Raw genomic sequence first — 21,465 nt, 5'->3', positions numbered from 1 at the left:
CTGACTTGGGAGGGATGAAATGGGGGGAAATTCAGATTTTTTTTTCCATTTCCAGGTGAAAACCTGCAGGGATAAGCAAGGCAGAGCCAGGACTTGAGCCAGAATTTCCACCACCCTTACACTGATTAATTAGGAGGCTGCTGCCAGCTCAGGGAGCTCCACCTCGCATCTTGTAATGAAAGCTCTCAAAAAAGACTCTCTCCTCTTATTTTTTTTTTCCTTCCGCAAAAGCAAATTTCCCAACTGCGGTGTTTTTTCCCTAAGTAAAGCTGCAGGTTTTTCACCAGCTGGAGCACCGCACATGCCAGCCTCACTCACAAGACAAGCTGGAAAACACTCAACAAACCTCAAGCGGCGCTAACGTGTGCAGGGCAGGTCTGTGCGCACGGGAAGGGGGGCTGCTTAACACACCTAGCCTGAGCCGTGTGCTTCCAGTAGCTTGCTTTCAATGTTTCCCTACGAGTTCCCAATTTGATTGCTAGATTTGAACGGGAGTAGCTCGTGGTATGATTTGGAGGGTGAAGCCAAGGGATTTCCAGCCCTAAGAGGTGATTTCCTGGCTTGGGTTCAGGCACACAGCACTGTGGTTCGTGACTCCGTGGCAATCCCCCTAGGATGTAATGTAGGCTTACCTGTATTGCAGTCAGTTTCCTTGCTGGATCTGTTCCTCTCACCCTCGTGCCTTCTTCCTCCTGCTTGTGATGGAAATGGCATGGTTCAGTCAGGCTCCTTGTGCAGCTTCTCACCTGGGAATTTCTGCCACACGATGACCAGGGAGAATTTTACTGGGACCATTAGAGGCTTCCTATGGACTCCCCTATTTTATTATCCTGATGGCAATGTTTGAGACACTGTAGTGGGTAAAGAGGGATGTTTTGCCAGAACTTATTAAACACTGTTAAGTTATACAGCAAAGCCCTTTGTCCCCTCTACAGTTAAGCTTCTGAAATTTGCCTGGCTCACAAGCAAGTGTTTCTGTTTAGGAGGGTGTAAATAATCCATTATGCTTTCCTCCCTTTGCATCTCTGATCAGCTTTCCTCTTAAAATCCTCATCAGTTGGTGGGTGGCCTAACTAGTCACATTGTTTTATGTTTAATTCAGTACTTTTTTGTTTGGTTGTTTTGTTCTGGTTTTTGTTTTTCTACAAAAATAGCATGGATGATTCTATTTAGGAGCAGTACAGAGAGCCCAGCCAGCAGTGGGATGGTTCCTGCTCACACAGGACAGACATTTTTTAGCAGAAGCGAATGGTTGAACACTTAATTCTCAGTGAAAACCATCAACATTTTAATCTTCCTCAAATTCTTCCTTCCTTTAAGCTTTCATTTTCTGCAGATCATTTTCTTTTGAGGAAACGTTTTTCATCATCTCTCTTCTTGGTTTTGGGTGCTTGAGCCCATCTCTGGAGCCAGGTATGGGTAGGGAGGAGAAATTGGGGTGCAACTTTTAAGTGTCTTTAAGAATCTACCTCTGTGACCTCTTTCATAAGTTTTTGGGTGTTATCAAATGAAACTATTAGCTTCTTTAACAGATTAAAATGAAAAATCTTTGGAGTTAGAAAATTGTCTTGGCAAGCTACCTTCATGAAAATGGAGCTTTTTATTTTATTTTTTTCCTTTTTTACAAACAGGAAAGCGACACATTGAAACTTTAACTTGATCAGATCAATATCTGAGAACTCAGGGTGAAATATTATCCCTCTTAAAGTCAATGGCAAAGTCACCACTGATTTCAGCAGAGTTATGATAAATCCTTGTGGAGAATGACACATTGCATTAAAGTACTCTTAACTTTCTTTCTTTCTTTTTTTTTTTTTTTTTTAAAGTAATATATCTCATGAGCCACATATGCTGTGCTTCCTGCCTTCTCACAAAATAACACTTTTCTTGAGAAAACCAGACCTGGCAATCCTTTATGTGTTGCGTAGCTGCAGGCTTTGGAGGTATTGCACGGGGAGCCATAGGCCTAGTCAGATGCTGCAAGAGAAGTATATTTTGGGGTAACTTAAGGGGTGCCTGGGACTACATGGTTATATGAACCCCTCAGTCTTGCAAGTATTTCTGTAATTTTTAGTGCAACCACTAAATGGTAGGAGATGCAGGAACAATTTCTTCACTGCCATCCCAGAAATATGTTGGCATCTGGAGTCGGTGTTCAAATAATACTAAGAAAAGAGCTGTTTATTCACCTGGTGTTCCCGTTAATGATATTAAACCCATTTTTGAGCTGATGGCGTGTTGCTCACTGGTTGGAGCGAATGAAGTGGCTGCGTCAGCCTTAGAAAGCCCAAAGCTTTGGGTTAGGAGCACAGGTGAAGGCAGGGTTGTGCCAGTGGGGACAGCCTTCTCCAGGAACATTTTTCTTTCCGATGAGCTCCAGTGCAGCCAAATATATATGGCTGCCTGCCTGCTGCATGGGGCAGTACCGTACCTGAGGGATGGAGGGGAGGGTTTTGTTGGGGAACATGTTCCTAGACTGCCATTTCAGGCCCCTTTAGGTCTTCAGAAGTGCTCAGTGTCGAGCAGCTGCCACGCCAAGCACCAGGAGCCACAAGGACACGGTACCGAGCCCGTAGGGTAATCTTGTTGTTTCATACATTAGCCTCAAATGGGGACAGAGCTCATTTAGGAACCTCTTGCTGGCTCTGGTGTGGAGCTGGTTTCGAAATCTGTGCCTTTAACTGGAAAACTTTCTGACTTACACGTTGATCTGATTATTGCAAGCCTGTAAATAGCTTTTACGGTGCAGCTCGGTCACATTACTGATTCCAGGTTTCCATCTCACTTCTATCTTAGTTTATTTTATTACAGGGAATGATACAGCCCAGAGGGTTTTTCTTCATATCAAAGTGGCCAATACTTTTCTCGTAAAATGTAGTCTATATCTGATGGAAATGGGTTCAGCCTACAAAGGAAATATTCTGAAGGCAGTATCAGCATTACGAATCTTTCACTGGCCTAGAATTGGGTAGGACCCAATCCTGCAAACATCCTCGTGAGTGGTTTACCTCAGGTTACAAAAATCCTCTCAATGTCAACGAAGCTGCTTTAATGTAGCGTGCCTGAGAGTTTTCAGGATGGGATTTAAGGCTTTAATTCAGCATAACACTTGAGCGTATGCTTAAAATTAGGAACGGGCTCATGCTCAAAGGGAAGCACGTGCTTTTCATTGCCAAACCAGGACGATTTTCGTCCCTGTCCTGTGTCAGGGGCCCTGTCCCCTGTTCAGGCCACGTGCCTGGGCCCTTCTGCCTGCCCGGAGCCTGTCTGAATTTAATGATGCTGCTGGAAAGTGAGTCTTTCAGCTCAAATCGCAAAAATCCGAGTCACAGCTCGTAATTTGCAATTAACAGCTGATGACAGTTACGACAGCAGAGCAAATAACGAGTGCATTAACTTATTAATAGTTCATTTCATGAGTTTCAGGTCACTTTGGGCAGCAGTGCTGTGGGCTGGCTGTGGCGAGCCGTGTTTCTGGCCAGTACCTGATCTGTCTGCTGCTTTAAAATGGATCGTGGCTTTCTGTCCCCTTGCTCCTCGCCCTCGTAGGAGATTTGGGAACTTTGTGCCGTGCTGCTCGGGACAATTTTGTGAAAGCTCAAGGGATGGAAGTGTTGAGTTGACAGGCTGGCACGCCAGTCAGATATCCTCCACTCTCAGGCCTGTGCACTCTTAGCTCTCATTGCCTTTACTTAAAAATAAGAAGCTGGGGGTGAGAGTTTTGTAAAATGAAGCAATTTTGCCTTCTAAAGAAGGCAGTAATGAGGGGAGGTAAAGCAATCACCGAGGGTCTGGGAGGGTTTAATCTGCAAAATGTTCTACTTCGTTTTGATATTTTTACCTGTTTGTAAGATGGTTAAATAATATCCCAAGTCAATTTCTGGCAGGACTTTTTAAGTTTTTAAGAAGTCAATTGCCTTGACCTACCATTCCCGTTGTTCATTGCCTGCAGTTCCTGCAGGAATCTCACCTGGCCCATTTTTGAAGTTGTCGCCAGGATGCCAAGAAGTGAGTACATTGCTGACTTGTTTCATGTCCTGATCACTTGTTCTGGTAACTTCTGTTCCTGGTTTGGAGCAACCCCCTCGCTGGGCAGGAAATGTCTTTGGGGTGTAAATCCCATTGCCTGGGGTTTGCAGCAGTGGGAGAGCAGACATGGGCAGAGCTTCCTCGAGGGAAGGCTGGGGATGGTTTCTCTCCATCTCTGCCTGTTGCAGAACCTCACACCTGGCAGGAAGGTGATGCCATCAGTACTACTTGCCTCGCCCTGTCACCCTTTTTGACTGCAATGTGCCCCAGGCTGCCATCAGCAGATGATGCTCAGCGTGCCCCCAGCCTTCATCCTCACTCGCTAAGCTTGGATTAAAGCACCGTAGCCACTTCACTCATTCTGGTCCCAGATCTTGGTCCTGTGTGATGGGCAGCAAAAAGCACGTGGGGAGGGGATGGCTGCCCCTGCCCTGCTTGCTGAGCGTGCTGGCACAGCACCTGGGCTGGGGCTGCTTTTTGGCACGTCCCTGCTGAGCCCTGCTGTCTGCTGAGCTCAGCCCCAGCCTGCGGGAGGATGAGCCAGCACATCGGGGTGCTCAGACTGCAAGCAGGGGGAAAAACAGGCAGTGTGAGCTGGGTGCCAGCTTGCTGACTTACCTGGAAGGGCTAACATCAAGGCTGATGCAAATCCTGAGTGTGATCGCTGACCTAAGATGTCATGCTTGCTTAGTGAAAAGGCAGAAGAGAATATAAGCACTAGCAACAACTGCGATACAGTCATTGAGTACTTCAGCTTGAGAGATTTTTCCAGGGGTAATTAACATATTTAACTTATTTCTAAAGATTTACAAACATGAAATGCCACTAAGCATTCCATGCCATGAATGTCAAAGAAGCTGATATAACTTTGGAAGCATATATTTCATCCATCATAACACTCTTGTCACTTAAATGGCACTCAATCCACTTAAAATTACAGCGATTATGGAAGGAACATCAAGTTTCATCAGCAGTGATTACGCTGTGATTATCACATGCACACTTCTCAGGGCTTCTTCTGCTCTTATGCAACTGCCAGTTTGCAAATATATGGTGGGGAATAGCATTTGGGGCTCAGGAGATAAACCTGGCGTTTCCACCCCATCAGAGTCGGTCTTTTCAGCATTTAATTTGTACTTTGGGCAGGGAAAGTTAACTCTTAAGAGTGATTTGGAGCGGGAAGGAAATTAAAATGCCAGCAAAGACCTCCTCCCAATATGCAGACAACCACGGTGGTTAAATGAAGAGTAGGGGGGCTTTGGTCAGCCACTTTGGGGGCTTTTCCTGACTTTTCCTTGTCGATCCACTGAGACTGGCTAGCGGTAGTGAACCACCTTCTGTAGGCAAAGGGCTGGAGATCTACCTAGGTCTTCTCCTGGTGGAAAAGAGAGAGGGGAAATCTGTTTCCTTGATAACACCCTTGCTTATATGCCTGGCTGAACTGAAAATGTAAGGCTGTGTATTTCCCTGGAAAGGTAGTAACAGAGAGCTGAAAATGGAAAGCCTCATCCTGAGTAAAGTTGCCATCAAGGGAAAAAATCCTACCAGTGCCGTAGACCTTTAGATGGCAAGAGAGAGTGTAGGAATTGGGGGAAAAAATTAAAAAGGTCCAAATTGGTCTAAATATGTTTCCCATGAAATTGCTAATAATATGGAAGCATGCAAGAAAATGCACGTATTTTTATTTTATTAGTGAGACTTCATTAGCTACATTTCCAAGAGGACTCTGTTCCCTGCAATCCCTCCTGAGAAGAGCAGCTGACCTCTTTGGAAAGTGTGAACTTCAAACAGTGAGTACATTGGGCAAGTGTTACCTTGCCTTCATGTCTGCTCTCAGCCCCGTTGGGTTTGCTTGCTGAGCCCTCCCCATTTTCCCCCTTTTTTTGGAAAGCCACTTCTCACTCGACTCTTTCCAGCCATGTGATTTGCATCGTGGTTGCCTTAAGGGTTGTACTGGCGGCAGGGTGGGTGAGGGACTTGCTTTGCCACTCCATCCAGCTTTTCGGGGGCCAGGAGTCCATGTTATCTGTCCAATAAGAGAAGTTACAACATAGCAATCTGTGTTCGGTAAGCCCCGACTGCTTGGTTTGATCCTTGGTTATCCTTACTTTGATTTTTCTCTTTTTTTTTTTTCTATCCAATATCTCCAGCTGCTTGCAAACAACCTATGCTCCCGGACTGAACTAAGAAAAGTTTTTGAAATTTAAATGTATGTGCATGTGCGTGATAAACTTAAGAAAAGCAAGCTAAATTTTCTAGGAAAAGCTACTTTGGGGGAAAATATTTACTTCCTCGGTGGAAAGAAGAAAAACTCCACGCTGAGTGCCAGATTTTCCGATACACACTTTAATGACTGCAGATTTATGCACTGAGGCAGGTAGTAAATCCCTCTTAGTATTGATCCAGCTTTAACTGGTGGATGACTGAGCGGTTCTACCCTGGCAAAACAGCATGCCCAGAAATGTCATGTTGCAAAATCCCAGGCAGCGCCTTGGAGAAAAAACAGATTTCTTCAGGTCGTCCCCAGGAACTAGCACTGGAAGGTCTCTCTGCCCTGTATATGGCCGTATCGTCCAGGTATGAACTTCGAGGATGCATGCGGGGCTGTAGTTTCTAATTAAGCCAGGACATGGGGAATCTGTTGTAACTTCACAGCCACATCTTCTGTTGCACTCTGAGGTGCATCTCTTACTTAAATGTGTGTGTGTGTGCAGAAGGGGAAGGAGAAGGAGAAGTAGAGGAGTTGGTGTTTTCCTTCTCCCCAGACATCCCGTTCTTGTTACCGTCTGTGTCCTTTCATTTTGGAGATGTTCACCCTCCTAAATTTAGTGACATTTTAGACATCTGTATGTGACTTTGTTTTACTGCTTTTTACCTTTTTCCAGCCTTTTCAATACTTAGCCAGTGTTGGAAAATGGATAGTGCAATAAGTGGGATCCATTTAATTATGTGCCTTCATAATGCTTAACAGTGGAAATTTCAGAGCATTACAAGTTACTGGTAATTAATTTTCCTCTCCTGACTTCTATCAAGATCAGCTTGAAACCCATTGTGAGAGAGGGAGGGGACTTGGTCTGTGCTTCCCCTTCTGCTCTTGGCCTCCTGCGATTTGGTCCAGACACGAATGTGTAGCAGGAAAACAACCCCTATTTTCTGTTCTTCAGTTTTCAAAGCCAGCAAGTCCCCAGAATCTGTTTGCAAGCATTTTTGAGTTAATCAATCGAAAAACTGAACATCCTGTCAAAAGTGACATTTTCTTGGATGGAAATCGATTTATTTATTTTCTTTGAAACTTCACATTTCACGAGGATGACTTGAGTCAGAACATTTGTACCAGCTCCTCTGAAGACTTGGTCATGAGGAAACCATCAAAATGTATGGGAGGAAATTTCATAAATAACAAGAAATGAAGCAACGCCTATGCAACGAAGCAGGAAATGAGTGCTGGCATCTGAAGCTTTGGTGCTTTACACATCCAAGGAGGGTTATTACTTTGTTTTATTACTGCAGGTTGAAAACAACCCAAACCTTTCCCAAGAGGTGAAGTTCAAACCACTACATTTGATTTATTTTTTTTTTAGCTGTCTCACTTTTTACTGGTTTATTTTAAACTCAGCGTATGCATACAGCATTGGAGGATTTCCTCTGTAATGGGAGGAAGCAGTTTTTGTTGTAAAAGCCTGTCTGAACTACTGGATACCTGGTGGTTGGAACTTCAAAGCTTTTCCCCCAAGCAGTTGGGCATTTTTTGGTAAATGAGGAAACTCCAGCCATATTCTGCAACTTTGTCTGGAGGACTGTATGGCTTTTTCGATTTGCACACCCCAAGATATCACCTTCTGCAGCCTGAAAGTCTTGTTGGCAGTGCTGTCTTGATGGTCAGAGGATGCTGGCAACAAAGGACACCTTTCGTTAAGCTGTGTAATGTATTTGGAAAAAAAAAAAAAGTAGTATGGTTTTGGTTGCAAAAGCTCTTCTCGAAGTTAGATTTCGAAGCTAAGGACATTTGCTGACAGTTCAGTTGGAAGTGTACCCATTAGAGCATCTTTGAAAGAAAATAATATGCTATAAGCTGGTGCCTGTAGCATAGTGGGAGCGTTGGAAAAGGGAGAGCTGGTGATAAGAGTCTTAGCTCATGGAGGAAAACGAGAGCCAGGTCCTTTATAGCCTGTGAAACACAGTAAGGCTAGTGAGGGGCTGAGATTATATTGTTCCATGAGACTAATATCTTTATTGAGTTTTATGTTTTCTGGTTCCCAGTACAGCTATCAGTCTTGTTCTCACGTTCGCTGTCGGGCAGTGTTTTGCAGGGCTCCTGGAGTAGCTCAGGACCGAGAGATCAGTAAGGGAACAACGGTTTTGTCAGGTTTTCCCCCTTCAGCAGCGTGTTCCTCATCTTCGAGTGGTCGTTTGAGCAATTGCTGGAGCAAGTCTTAAATACAGCAGAAAAGCTTTCTCAGTTTTCAGAAGCACGAGTTTAAAACAATCAATAATTTCTGTGTTTAAAAATGTTTGGAGAAAGTCACAATTTCACTGTGTTTGAGAATTCAGAGGCAGTGCTTCTGGTTCCACAGCTTAAGAAGAATGATGTGCTGCACTGGGGAAGAGAAGTGCCATCCTTGCTTTCCCCATCTGCATTTTTCTGTCCCCATTTATTCCTACTGCAAGGGTCGGAAGACATCAGCACCTTTCCTGTTAGAAACCATCATGCTTTCAGGTTAAATTTATTTATGAAGGAGATAGATCCAGCCATGCTTACGTGAACGCTGGTTTAAGCAGCCACCTTTGGCTTTTTCTGCAAGGTAAGTATGTGGAGAAGCTGTGGACCCTCTCAACTGTTGTTTTGCTACACAAGCACAGCAAGTTCCTTCAGTTTCTTCTCCTAAACTGGGCTGGCCACTAGCCTTCAAGTAGCCCTAGTCCATACCTTTCCCCCCCTGCCCTGGTTTTGTGCAGTGCCCACCCAATGGCAGTCCCATCTCTCCTTCATTGTCAGCTGCACGGATTTGGCTTTTTCACAGCACCTTCAGACTGCTGCGTGGTAATTGCACACTCAGCCTATCCTCCAGAGCCTTCTTCAGCCATCTTTTCAAGCAGCAAGTGATTTTTTTTGGTCAGCAATTCCAAATTACCACCATGGACACTGCTCAGCTCCGTCCCGAGGCACACCCCATTAATTCTGGCTGCAAAATGTTCCAACTTTGCTGTGGGATGGCAGTTCTTATCATCAGCAAATCGGATCGGCACGCTCCAAAAGTCACGCAGAGGCCCTTAATTTAAATAATACAGAAAATGATTCCCCAAACTGTTTTTTTTTACCTTCCAGACTGGTTCATCCCTCCCCAGTGCAATCTGTTGCTGTCCCTCCTTTGAGCTGATTTCTTAGCTGCTTTCAATTCCTCTGCTAATCCCCATTCTCTCCATTTTGAGTATTTCCCTTGTGGCATTATAACCAACACTTTATTGAAGTTTGAATAGACTCCATTCTTGCATGTCCTTTATCTAAGAAATGAGTTATCTTTCTAGAGAAAGCTACCAACTAATTCTTGTATGATCTCTCTTTGGTAAGCTCATGCTATGCTTTTTCTTCTTTTTGTGTTTGTCAGCCTTTTATTGTTCTTTCCTTCAAAAGTTGTTCCTCTGCTGTCAAATTAACATTTTGTAATTGCCTCCAATTCACCCTTCTTCCTCACTTTCATGCTCTGTAGATTGATATTTTTCACTCTTATGACACTACTGTGAGTTGCTAGATTTAATAAAAATCTTCTCTGTTAGCACAGTGATCTCATGAGATTTGTATAAAAAAATAAAAAGGCTCCCAAGGTGGAAAGCAAGCTTCTGGTGGCAAAGGAATTAGAACGAAAAGAGATCAAGAAAGTGGATTTCCACTCCCAGAGCTCAGAAACAAATCTCTGCCCTTTCCATCTTCCACTGGATGATGTGCTCCTTGCTCTTTGCACTTGGAAGTCTGTACGTGAGGCTCAGTTAATTCAAGTTCTTTATCTTTTGGGGTCTGGAAGGACTCAAGTTCCCTGGGAATAGATACAAGGTGCTTGCTTTGAGAGGGAAAAAACAGGATTTCTCCTGGGAAAGACCGAGATATCTTTGTGCCATGGTGGGCACAGCTCCCCATGGGAAGGGTCGGGGAAAGCAGGTACTTGTTGATCTTGAGGAGTACACTGTGCTGGACAACAGTGCTTTTACAAGCAATCCTGGGGCTTTTTCTTCACACTTATTGATGCTTTTGGGAGGGGCTGTGGGACACCATGCTGTTTTTTTTTTGTTGTTTGTTTGTTTTTAACCATTGTTTATAATAATGTTCCACCATTGTCTAAAGCAGGCAGTATGCCACCGTGCTCAGTGCTGTACCAGCATGCTGATGATTCCTGCCCTGAGGGATTTCTAGTCTAAGGTGAGATGGGGCTTCTGGCTATTGCATGGCAACGGGGAGCAGGGAGTACCTTGTGCAACCCTGCATGGGGCATGAGTGAAAACTGAGCCAGTAACCATGTCTCCCAGTTCAGTACCTTCATTTAGCTGTAGCAGAGCTTGTACTTTAATTCTGTATCCTTTTATCCTTTTTCTCTTTCACGTTCATGATTTTAAATCTCCATAAATTAACTTATGTCAGTAAAAATTAATGTGACTTAATTTTCTTCCCTGCTTTCGCAAATTGAGTTTGGCCCTTGTGAGCATCTTTAAATGATCACATACTGCCTCTCTGACTTCTTCTGGGAGAAACCAATGTCCAGTGATGCAGAGTCACGTCCAGAAATGATAATGGGCTCCTAATGTGGGGAAGGGTTTTGAAAATCCATCCTGCAGAAAATGAGTGCTTGGGAAGCAGCAAGATTCAAGTGTGTCTTGGTTAATGGCTTACTTATTCCAGTGTGTGTGTGAGACGAAAGTCTCAGAACGTGAATTTGAGATCTGATGGTCAAGGCTGCCAAATCAGGTAATATTTCATGGGGATTCTAGTGCCTGATTTCCAATGATTTTTAGGAAATCCCCGTATCAGTAGGTCACGCAAGTACAGAAAAATTGCATTTGGGTTGATTATATTTACTGCAAATAGGAAACAAAATTTAGTCAAGATGTTGTGTGTCTGAGAGCCTGAGAGCACAAAGGGTGTGGATGAAAGAGAACCGTGAAAAGCAATGCTGCGCGCAAGTGCCAGGCTTAATGACGGACAGAGGTACTCATCAAATCCATGTGTTGTTCTGTTTCTTTTTTCCTGCAGGATTACCAGAATGCGATCTGGATTTCTTGGCTGGAGCTTGCGGAACAAGTGGGTATCGCTAAGCTTCCAAATCCGTGTTTGGATACCTTAATACATGGCATCCTGCACCACCCTAAAGGCCTTGACAGCGCTCGTAGGCATCGCTGCCCACTCATTAAAGCCCATAAATCAGACTACTGCAGATTGGAAAGCACAGAGGTGCTGAATTCTCCAGGCCATTTCTTTGTTTTCAGCTTTCTTTTTTGGACAATGCCTAACACTCTGTCAGCTCTGTGATGATCGCTGCGAAACCACATTGCATCTTCTCCATCAGCTGATGAGCAATGCCCCTAAGACAACCCAGGAAACAGCATTCATTTGGCAACAAATAATTTCAGGATGTTTTTGTATTTTCTTCACCTTTTTTTCAAAAACAAAAGCATGTCTTTGCCTTGGCAAATGTGAGTTGTATACTAATATATGTGAAGCAATGTTTCTACCAGGCTTGATTGGAAGAGAAAAAGTATAATATCAAACTTCATTTGTTTTTTTTTAATTTAACTGTCTTTAAGTGTTGAGTAGCTGACTATTGCTAATCATGTTTAGATAAGAGCCGTTTGGGAAACTTCTGAAAGGTGGTATTTTTTCACTGTGAAGTAGTGATTTGTCAAAACAATTTTTTTTTTTTTTGATGAAATGTATTGGTTTGATACAATGTTCACTGTAAAGATTCCTCCAGGATGGATGGATGTCAGATGAAATGAAAACCTGTGACCCCCATTACACCCCAGAGCAGTCAACAGCCCTGTGTTTGGAGCACGTGGAGTTCAGACTGCCTGACCGTGTGTGCTAAAAAATGTCTTTCCTTGGTTTAGTCTGCCTCTCACTTTCTCCTTTCTACACTGCCACTTTTTGGTTTTCTCTGTTTTGTCCCTTCCCCTAACCTTGTCCCCCACATCCCATAGCTCAAGGTGGGCCTGGGCTCTTCTCTGAAAAATCCCTTTTCCAAATCCTCCCATGTCCTCTTCTCTTTTAAATGGAAGCATGGCTCCAAGACAAACCATCTCTCCTGGTGGAGAAAGAAGGCAGCTGGCATCTGGTCATTCTTACTGGAAGGTCCTAGTGGCAAAAGTCAGTAGTGCTCTTCGTAAATCTCCTTTGGTGAGGTGCTCCAGGAGTGCCAGGGGTTGAAACCAGTCAAGAGAAAGCTGAAAGGGGCAGCATGATATTGGGGTGTATGTACTTCATATACATGTCACTGGAAGAGAAGCTACCAGATACTAAAAGGTTTTTTTTAATTGGCAGGAACGATGTAACACCAGCCAGGAGCTGCAAGCTGAAGCTAGAGGAGTTCACCGTGGAGCCAAGGTATGCTTTTTGAATTTATTTTTTTAACAGGGGTGCATTAATCATCAGAAGAGCTTCCCAGAAGATGCAGTGGATCTTTATGGACTTCAAATTGTTAAATACAGGCAACCTGTTACTTTAAAAATAGTTGGTCGAGGTCTGTACAAGTTTTTAGGCAAAACGGGAGAACTGCTGGTGGGTTCCTCTGGCTGTGAAGGGAATGAAATGAAGAGTTTCTTGGTGACACAGTAGCCCTAAACTGTAAGTCTCTCAATCGTTAGGTTTAAGTACTACTAATGAAACTTTATGGATGCCTTTTTTACTTGATTGAGTGTGCATTTATTTTGTGTGCTGTGCTAAAGAGTCTAAGCTGGCCTTTCTGTCCATAGCCATAAAATCTGCAAAATGCATTCCCACAAGTAAAGGTGTTTTGCCTGGTCAGTTTGCCTTAATTTGTTTGGTTTTTATTTATTTGTTTGCTTGCCTTTGTTTTGCTTGGATCCAAGGTAAGTGCCAGATGTTACAGCTGTGTTTGGAACATTTAGTTCTTGTACTTAGACGTGTGTGCTGTAACACAGCCAGGCTCTGCTGTTGTCCTTACACAGATGCAGTGCTCTTTCTCGTGTTGTGCCATGCGATGCAGACCACACCTGTGCTGTGGTAACCCCTTGCCTTGACTACGGGAAGGGAACAGCCAGGGTCTCTCCCCCAAGTCAAGGGAAACAGGTGCCTTTGTCTTTGCAAAACAACGCCGTTGAATTTTGACTGCCACGCTGGGGCCCAGGTGGAAGATGCCATGAGCTGGATGTGAGCAGCTGGGAGCGCATCAGGGTTGGGTTCCCCTGCTGGTTGCAGAGCTGTAACTTGGCACCGTGGTGCCACCAATTCAGTCTCTTGCACCCTCCTTGCTGCATGGGAGATGCCCCTTTGGGGAAAGCAGAAATCAGATCCCAAGCTCCCTGAAAGGCTGTCTTTTTATTACCTTTACTGCCCCGGAGAACAACCTCTGACAAAACACCTTTCCCATTTGTCTGCTGTCCCCGTGAAGCTGCCTGCCAGTCATCCACCTCCCTCAGACATGGAAACTATTTCTGGCCAACCCCTCGCAGGCAGCATATCCATCCTGAATGCTTAGCTCTTCTCACCAGGGAAGGCTTTGCTCCATTCCTGATGAGTTAGCATTCGTGTTCCCATGCAGCACCCAGTCTCCCCTTGCTTCCCCAACTACCCACAGCACATGAACCGTCGTGCTAAGTCTCAATTCAGACAGATGGCAGGTGGGTTTTAAAGATGAAGCTAAGCATAATTACTGGAGATATCTGCGTAAAGGGGAGGAGGGCTTGCAAGGAGTTACATTTATCTTCCTTAAATAGGAGCTTGTGTTAACAGCGGTAGAAAAGGATTTACAGATCTATTTTGTTTGGGTCCTCTTTGTATCTAGCAGGGAGCCATCCGTGCCGTAAACGAGGAGAAAAGATAACTTTAAAAGACTGAGCTAAAAATTGCATCTGTGAGCTGCTGAAGGGAAAGCAAATTTGTGTGTCATGTAGTTTTGTTGTTTTCCTGTCAAAAATGTAAGGTGAAGTTAGCATAACGATGCAGTCAGATTCGTGGCGGACTTGGAAGTTCCCCCCATCTGCCTCCAGGCTTGAAAAGGAGTTTTATTTCTACCTCTGTTTAATGAGCAAACCAGCACCAGGGAGATGCAAAGAGACGCCGTGGAGCTTCGCCCATAACTTACGTCGTGGCACCAAGGAACCTGATGTGAGCCCTGCCTTTCCCCCAAGCGTGGACTTTGTGCCTCATTCATTTGCGGCGTGCCTCCTCCTCACTCAGGGCAACGCAGTCACCCAGGACAATGAGCTCCTTGGCCCGTTCATGCCTCATGGACTGTAAATCTCAGAAGAAGGAGAGGCAGCTTGAGTCAGCCCCAGCGGCGTCACAAAAGCTGGTGGTGAATGTCCTGCTGTCATGGGACAAGAGCACCCCTGCTTCTTGGCACTCATCCATCCTAAAAGAAAAGCGGGGCAAAAGCAGGCTCAGCATGAGCCCAGACCTAGCAGTAGCGGTAGCAACCTTTGATGGTTGGACTCGATGATCTTATAGATCCTTTCCAACTTTGTGTTTCTACAATTTTCTGTCATTCAGTAGGTGTAGCAGGTGATCAGACGTGGCTTTGTGCAGTTTGCACAGGGGTTTGGAGACCCTCAGGGTCATAGGAAATCCCAGTTACAGGGCTCCATTCCAGGAGTGGAAAGCAGCAAATGAGAGCAAAGGAGAGGAGATCACGTATCTAAACCAGGAGGATCAGTGATGGCCACAGAGCAGTCTATGCAGCAAATTCTCATAAAACCAAAATTCTGAGTTTCTTGAAAGGTCACATCTTTGGAAGAAATAGCTTTACGTAATTACTATGAGATAATTAAGGCTGCCAAGCATATGAATTCCCTTCTGCAGGAAGAAAATGCTAGGTTTTGCTTGTTTGTATCCAAAATTAATTGGTGATGTCTGGGTTTTTAGATGGAGTTACTCGAAACTAACTTCAAGCACCCTGCTGTAAGGGCTGCAACTGAATTCAGCGAGAGCAATCTGATAATCTGTGCCTTTGCATGTTAAACCCAACCATTGAGATGAGACAAATTGGGGATTAGGTGTGTAGTATCAGTAAACCGCCTTGAGTAGTTTGTCCTGTCTGCATGATGTATAGCTTGGTGTTTATTTTAATCACACAATTTATAAGAATTTATCGTATGGTGGCGCGGCATGACTCGATACCATGGTCCAGATTAAGTGTTCGGCTGAGCTGTGTTAAGTATGTAAGATAGGGTAGGAACAAGATTTCTCCCTGGTACGTTTTTATTAATAACTTCTGATGGAAGGATAAGTTCAGACAACGCAGTTAAGAATAAAGAGGGAAAGAAGAACAATAACAGTATTGTTTACACCGGCTATTGCAGGGTACCTTGCGTTAGGGAAGCCAGGATGGAGAGGAACTGGTTGAAGAGAGGTCCAGTGGGACACTGGAGGGAACTTTTATCCATTGTGCTGAGTCAATGGTCCCTTAGTTTCACTTGTATAGGTGTCAGAAACCTTTATTAGTTAAGTGCAAAGTGAAAATACATTTTCTCGTTTCTCTGTAGCTTGAACTGGTTATTTTGGTATTGCTTTTGATGCTTCTGGCACTGTGCTTCTTCGAATGGAGTCGGTGCTTCTACTTACATTTTATTCTGGTCTAAAAATACCACAGGTTCTGAAGACAGGCCAGCTCTTTGCATCACAAGGAACCCAGTCTGCAAACTTCTCATTTATTCAATTTACGTGCTTCATGGTTCTGCCACGTACCCGCAAGGGTCTCAGTCTCCACTAGTCTGTGCTCAGCCAAGCTTTACTTCAGCCTGCCTGCTTAGTATCTGCTTTCTTGAATTTTGTCCAGAATTTCTTTCAGAAGCAATTAAATGATGGGATGAGAGATTGTTTGGAGGCTGTTGAATAGCCAGAAATATTGACTGGGGCAGGAAATCCCTTTGGCTGCAGGTAGATGGAGGCACAGAGGCCACTTGGGGAAAGGTTCTTCTATGCTTGTTTTATGACTCTTTGCTTACAGCCACCATCAGAGACCAGGTGCAGGGTCAGAAGGCCCCTTAGTTAATGTTACGTTCCTAATAATTAAACATGTACCTCACAAGAGTCTTTGTAGGGCTGTCCTTTAGGCTTATCTGCCTTCCCCCAGCTGTAGCCATCCATTGCAGGACGGTGACATTTACCTGACCCGATGAGGTTGCTGGATGGTGAGGAGGAGGCAGGTACCCTGAGCGTGGTGTGCATCATCCCCACAGGCCGTGGGGCAGGATTTGATCCTAAAGGGACAGCCACCGTCAGCTTTGGGCACTGGTGACTGGGAGTGCCGGTTTAATGAGCATCTCCTGGACTCTGCTCAAGACGTTTGGGTCTGAAATTGTATTTTCTGCATAGAAAAATAGGGATATTTGAATATTCAGATGGCGCAATTTGCTGTATAAGACAGTTGGCAAGTGTATGTGCTAAACACCATTTAAATTTGGTTTCAATATTAAAATGTCTGTTAAGTCACTGCTATTGTACAAAAAAAGAGAACAGTTTTTGCTAACTGCAGTGTTCCTAAATGTCTGTGTTCAGAGAGGGAGAAACAGTTATTTTGTCCAGAAAATCAGGATTTAGAGAATGCATTTGTCACTTCTTTGCTGCTACAGGTTGCTAGACTATTGCATTCTTTCCAATTATCTTTCAAAGCCCTCGGGTCTTTGAAAACAAATAAGATTTCAGAATTTGCTGTCTCCATCAGAAATGTTTGGCCATTTACAGTTTTAACTACCAAATAGGCACCTTAATCTTAGATGGCATTGAAGCTGCAGTTGTTGTTTCGGAGTCAGTAGTACCATTAAAATCATCTTTCTGATCTGCAGTGTGCCTATCTAGATTACAGTTCATGATATTTCATTCTTCTAGTATTTGTACTTTGAACATATGTTTTGCACAAAGCTCCCCAAGCTTCTGCACGGGCTTCTGTTGTGTGAAACCTCAGATCTTCCCAATGAGTTGTTTTCTTTCTTGTGAAACGCACTTCGTTTTCTGTCTTTCTTTTCTGGCTATGTGAAAACTCCCCTGTTGTAAGGAGGTTTTAAATTAGAACCAGCCACTCCTAATTTTATCAGGAAATAAGAGAGAAATCAAATCAGAATGGCTGTTGAGAACAGGTCCAGGACAGAAATGGCCTTGGCACATCTGCGTTAGTACCATCACTCTGGTGCTCTACGCTGGCTCCAAAATGGTTTGCAATTTTTCATGGTTATTCACGGTAATTTTTTATATTTACTTATAATAACTTTTTTTTTTCTTTCTTTCTTTCTTTCTTTTTTTTTTTTTTTTCTTCTTCTCTAAATCTTAGAGGGACTTTTGGATTGTATGAGAGAGAGGTTTTCACAAGGTATCTGATTTCCTCTGATGATGTGAGCCCAGTGTCATACCATACATTATCCTTCCCAATCTATCAATGGCAGACATTGATTCCAACTGCGAGGGCATGTGCTGCTTATACAAATGTCTGACACTGGATGCAAGCCACCTTTTTACCATGTTAATTGAAGATGGATAGCGAGGACTTGAGATCAACAAATGGGTCTGTTTGTCATGTTGTTAAAACTCAATCTGTCTGACACTAGAAATGTTTTTCAGCTCCTTAAAATGAAGGGGAAACTGTCAGCTTGAAAATCGCATGTCTAACAGAGCTGTCGTCTTCTCCTTTTCACAAGCATCCCCAAATAAGAGTTCAAACACTGTAGCTGAAAAAAAAAAAAAAAAAAGGCTAGAAAATGCAATATCACCTTTTATGGATATGTGGAAAATGCTGTCCAGGTCAGAATGGTGCTGGGACACATCCATGAGTGCACCAGGGTACGGAGGTCGTGACAATGTCATGACAGTGCCAGCACAGCACTTCCTTAGGGAAGGGCCACAGCTGGATTTTGGGGGTGAGAGTGACAAGTGTGGACAGGGCAGCTTTCTCCAGCCATGGGCATTGTACCTCCAGAAGTCTCAGAAAAGCATCTCCACTTTGATTAGCGCCACTGGCTAATGTTTCATGCATATCTTTCGTTAGTGATGGATGCTCCCAGGCATGACCGCTTCTCAACCTGAAAACTTTTTTGTTTCAGGTACTATATGAACATCTAGGAAGCAAAAGCTTTTGCTGCTCTTACTGCTGAATTAAGGCATGGTAACAGGGTTGTTGGTCTCTCGTTTGTGTGCTCTAACAAGCAGCCCATTTTTTTTGTGTGGCTGTTAGTGTTTATAAGTCACCCCTGGGTTGCTTCTCCTCGCAACGCCACAGAGAAATCTCTACCATGAGTAGCCCAAAGAGATGCAGGCTCATTGGGCACTTGTAGCCACTAGTGAGCTATGAAGATTCAGCAAATATTTGGAAAACAGTTCGGAAAACACTGACCTGTACTCCCCCCCACCCCTATTTCCATGGGGACTAGTGGTGGAAATTCCCCTGTGCAACAAATGCTGAGGAACAGGTTTGTGCACTGTGTCTGTCTGCTCTCGGGTGCTTTTGCTTGGTCATCATCTCCCTTGAGAGGGCATACGAGCCCTTTGAAGGCATTTCCAGTTCCCACCAGCGCTACCTTCCGCCTGTGTCACGCAGACCTGAAGTCTGGAAGAGGAGATGCCACGGGATGTGTCTGAGCCTGTGTGAGTTGCTGTCGGCCTGCCGACTTGGAGAAGGTAGGCTGATTTACACCAGGCATTGCTCTGCCCTCGCTTCCCATTTAGGTTAATGGGATTTGTGCATCCGGCTTCCCCAATGTACCATGAGGAAAATTGGCTGTATAAAGATTAACACTAGTGCGATTGTAATATCCACTGGTTGTTACAATAGATCTGTTTATCAATACGCTCTAGACACATTCAATATTGTTGCGTTTCATAAAGAATTACTGTAAGTTGCCATTCTGGTTTATTCCCTTATTGCATTTTCACAGTGCATTAGAAGAATGATAAAATTCCATGAGCCATAACTCCTGATGGCATAGATGATCAATTTGACTTCTAATTTGGAAGTAAAAGCACATACATGGCATACACTTTGCCCTAGTTTAGAATAATAGTCCCGGTCACCTTTGTGGCAACAATGGGACATTAGTGGTAATGATTAACAGTAATGGCTTTTAACAATAATTTATTTCTAGGTATGTAAATGCATCTGATTCATTGGTCTCACAGCTGATGCCAACAATGTCATATAGGCATGTAAGAATATGCATCTTTCAATGCATCTGCAATTCAGAGCATCCCTGAGATCTTTTTAAAGCATGGGAAGTGAGTTGCAGACTAAAAGGTGAGCTTGCTGTGGTCTGGGCTGCTGGTATTGGGTGAACCGTGGCAGCCCACGTGATGGCTACCTGCAGAAAATTTATGGACTTCAAAGTTGAGCTTCAGTTTTCGTGAGGCTGCTTGCACTGCTCATGGTATTGTCATAGCCTTGGATTGATGGGAGGGATTTTAGTTTCTCCATCTTACTTAAAATTTTCATTGAGAAGCTGTTGGAAGGCTGACAGGTCACTGGTGTGCTGGAACCTCTCTGGAGCAAAAGAAGCAGGGTTTGTCTGGTTTCCTTTCCGCCGACAAACCGAGGCAGATGGTACAAAGCATGCTCAGGCCTTCCAGCAACTCCTCGATCGCACTTAAAAGTAAATCTACCATTTGCAATCTATTGTCTATTTAAATCTATTTAATTTACAATTAACAAGACACCTCTTGTTCTCTCAACTTAATTAAAGAGCTAGTGACTCTTAGAAGAATTGAAATGCAATAAATAAGATAACCTAGTTAGGGTATAATTAAGGGAATTTACATAAGTAATAAACATGGTATTGCTGCCTTCCATTAAAAAATACTCTGAACTTGTGCTCATTTTTTAAAAAAACTTATATTAAAATAAGTGTTCAGACATTTAATTAGCATAAAACAAGATAGCTATCGTGAGTTAATTGTATGTAATTTCCTTTAAGTAACCACTGAAAGCATAACACACCAAATGGCTTTTGTGTGATCTGTCAGCAAGCCAGGTTTTAACCTCTGCATCTTGGATTAACCCCTTTCTGGGCTGCTGCTGCTTTCAATTAAATCCTGCAGGTGCCTACACGATATTCTCCAGAGTTTTAAGGTGATTAAAATTATAAAATAAAAACGATCTCCTTGTTTAAGCATTTGCTTGACCTTGGGTCAAAAACAAAGTGTTAATTTTCACAGATTTTGCCTGGAGCAGGAAATAAGGGAAAAAACAATTGCTCTGCAGTGATGGCAGGTGCTTATGTGGTCCTGAATTTTGTCCTGAAGTGTAGCTTCATGAATTTATACTAAAATAGATTATATTCTTATTTATTATTAGGGTTTGATGCCAACTGTAGCAGGTGTGTCTTCCATTTGTGTTAATACATTTTCTACAGGTCACTGATTTTTTTGTGTTTGTTTTTGTTGAAGAGGGAGAAAACGTCCAGGCATCAATAGGGGAACGCTTGGTATAGAAGTAAGTCTGCAAGGTGTCTGTCTGTGAGTCCTTATGGGCTTTTCGTCATGGCTCATCAGGCACAAATCCCTAGTGCCCCATGGCTGGATTTCTTGTAGCTCAGCTTCTCTTCGTGCCAGTGGGTTTCCAACTGGCTGCTTGGTCAGCGGTGTATGAAGGTATGCTCCTGAAGCTCCTTCACCACCACAAATGGTAATTCACTCCTAAATCGCATGTGTGCTTTGCTGGTTGTAGAGCATGCTCCATTTGTTGTGCATAGGGACAGCTGAGATAAAGATATTTCTGAGTGAAATAAGTGTTTCTGAAGGGCAGGCTGTTGGGGTACATCGCTGCTGCGAAGGGCGGGATCATATTGTCTGAGCTTAAAACATGCATCTTTCTTGTGTGTACCTTAGAGACATACCTTGGGGATCTTTTCCTTTCTGGAAAGAGAGATGGGATCACTGGTAAACAACTTCTGAATACACCTATGATATGCAAGATGACTGTCAGGTCTGTCTAGTACCACCTTAGCAAACCAGATGTTCTTTGGACACATGAGGCTTGATATTACCCAAGTTGTGAGGCTGACCAAATGTATTGGTGCTTTCTCTTCAATTTTCCACCTCCAGTGATAAAATTGTCCTTCCTGTATTTGTTTTCAAAGGAATGGATTTCTGCCTGTCCAGCTGAGGAGTTTGAAGCAGTGGCAAGCGTATCCTAAAGCCACTCCCGTGGTTCTCGCAGCGTTAGGTCGGGGATGGAGGTAGCCCAGCCACACATCTCAACGATGTGATCACAGCAGCTCGGGCTGCAGCATTAG

Source organism: Aythya fuligula, chromosome 4, assembly GCF_009819795.1.
Source record: "Aythya fuligula isolate bAytFul2 chromosome 4, bAytFul2.pri, whole genome shotgun sequence".
NCBI lineage: Eukaryota > Metazoa > Chordata > Aves > Anseriformes > Anatidae > Aythya > Aythya fuligula.
Note: the sequence above shows the minus strand (reverse complement) of the source record.